This window comes from Saimiri boliviensis, chromosome X (genome assembly GCF_048565385.1).
Source record: "Saimiri boliviensis isolate mSaiBol1 chromosome X, mSaiBol1.pri, whole genome shotgun sequence".
In the NCBI taxonomy this organism is placed as follows: domain Eukaryota; kingdom Metazoa; phylum Chordata; class Mammalia; order Primates; family Cebidae; genus Saimiri; species Saimiri boliviensis.
Window position 1 is genome coordinate 21,123,347 of NC_133470.1, and position 2,171 is coordinate 21,125,517.

The 2,171-nt window shown below is 40.3% G+C and overlaps 1 non-coding gene and 1 pseudogene across 1 annotated transcript; both read right to left on the bottom strand.

Moving 5' to 3' along the window:
- Positions 1 to 298: 298 nt before the first annotated feature.
- Positions 299 to 716, bottom strand: LOC101040634 (prefoldin subunit 4 pseudogene; annotated as a pseudogene).
- A 1,348-nt stretch (positions 717 to 2,064) lies between these two features.
- LOC120366681 (U6 spliceosomal RNA) lies at positions 2,065 to 2,171 on the bottom strand. The gene has a single exon (XR_005581261.1). It is a non-coding gene; the product is annotated as a U6 spliceosomal RNA (small nuclear RNA).

Below are 2,171 nucleotides of genomic sequence, written 5' to 3' on the forward strand. Positions count from 1 at the left end.
CCGAAAGCACTGGGGTTACAGTCATGAGCCACTGCACTGGGCCCACTTGCCTTTTATAAGGATCTTTGAGATTACACTGGCCTTGCTTGGATAACCCTGGAAAATCTCCCCATCCCAAGATCCTTAATTTAGTGATATCTGCATAGTCCTTTTTGCCATGTAAAAGGTTCCAGGAACTAGATTATGAATATCCTTATGGGGTCATTATTCTGTTTACTACAGAATGTGGTTTTTAGTTTTTATTTTTGTGTGTGCATTTTTAAAGCAATATTCAAGTTTATTAAACAAATAAAAAAAGTATTATAAAATGTTTAACTTTCATCGGCTTCAAGGTTTATGTTGCTCCCAAATTTTGCATACAACTGAACTTTCAAATCTGCTAACACCCACTGAATTGACTCCACTCTGGATTCTAAGGCGTCAATTTCTTCCTGCAAATTTTTCTTTGCTTCTTCTAACATTTCTTGTGTTTCTTCTTGAGAACGGCTAATGAAAACATCACCAATTTGATAAGGTATCATTAAGCAGTCATCATCTGCAAGCATGATGTCATCACAAGCATCTTCTAGGTTTTGGAGTTGTTTCTTTTTTACTTCTATTTCTTCCTTCAGCTCCGTGATTCTACTTGTATTCCGTGCAAATTTGTTTATCTTTTGTTGATCTTTGAAAGTAACATTGACATCTTCTGCAGTTGCCTTCTTCATGGTGGCCGCCATCTTGGGGTGTGTGCATTTTCTAATTTTATGTAATATGCATGAATTACTTAAAGTGCATATATTAAAAACAGAACAATGTTATAGTTTATTTTTGAGTAACATGAAATGTGGTTATTTATCTTTTATTAACTATCTATAACTTTTATATGGCTCAATGTAAACTTGAGGGGTTTTTATTTTTTATTTTTTTTGAGACAGAGTCTTACTCTGTCACCAAGCTGGAGTGCAGCGGCGATTTCTGCTCACTGCAACCTCTGCCTCCCGGGTTCAAGCTATTCTCCTGCCTCAGCCTCCCAAGTAGCTGGGACTACAGGCACACACCACCACACCACCTAATTTTTGTATTTTTAGTGGAGATGAGGTTTCACCAAGTTGGCCAGGATGGTCTTGATCTTTTGACCCCATGATCTGCCTGCCTCGGCCTCCCAAAGTGCTGGGATTACAGGTGTGAGTCACTGCACCTGGCCTGTTTTGTTTTGTTTTGTTTTTCAAAAGACAGAGTCTCACTCTGTTGCCTGTGCTGGAGTGCAGTAGTGTGATCTCAGTTCACTGCAACTTCTACCTCCTGGGTTCAAGGGATTCTCTTGCCTCAGCCTCTGGAGTACCTGGGATTACAGGCGTGCACCACCACGCCTGGCTAATTTTTGTATTTTTAGTAGAGATGGGGTTTCACCATGCTGGCCATGCTGGTCTCAAACTGCTGACCTCAAGTGATCTGCCCGCCTCCGCTTCCCAAAGTGCTGGCATTACAGACATGAGCCACCATGCCTGGCCTGAAGCTTCAGTTTCATATGTAGCCAGTTACTACTTTTTCTTCATGCTAAATCAGAAAATTCCAATTCATAATTTTACATGGTCAGAAATGGCAGCAAGTGTTTGGTAGCTGGGTCAGAAACTTCTGTGTGTTGGATGGAATAGGGACCCACAAATTGAGAAGTCATTTCTTCTATTCAGTGTTACCCTGGACACTAAGTAGATGAAGTATCATACTCCAATTCTGCAAAGTTGAATGTTTCACCTTAGGAGGTGCGATCTCACTGGGGGCAGTACCACACAGGGGTGTGCTTTGAAAACAAGTGGTTCTATTTTGGTTGTTACAGTGATTGGCAGGAATCCCCTGGCAGGGATCTCCTGGCATTTAGTGGGCAGGAGCCAAGAATGTCCTATGTCCTTCAATGCATGTGACAGTCCTGCAAGGAAGAATTTTCCTATGTCTAACATAATTTTCAATGTCTCCCTAGACATTTGCATATATGAAAACCTATTCGTGATTACCTGAGTCTAAACCTAACCTTGTTTTACATGTAAACTCCAAGTACTATTCTTTTCTTTTTATGAGTTTTTTTTTAAAATATGGAATGTTTTCACAAATGTGCATGTCATCTAGAGCAGCCATGCTTATCTTCTTTGTATCAATATAATTCCACTGTGAGCATATTGCTGCTGAAGCAAGCA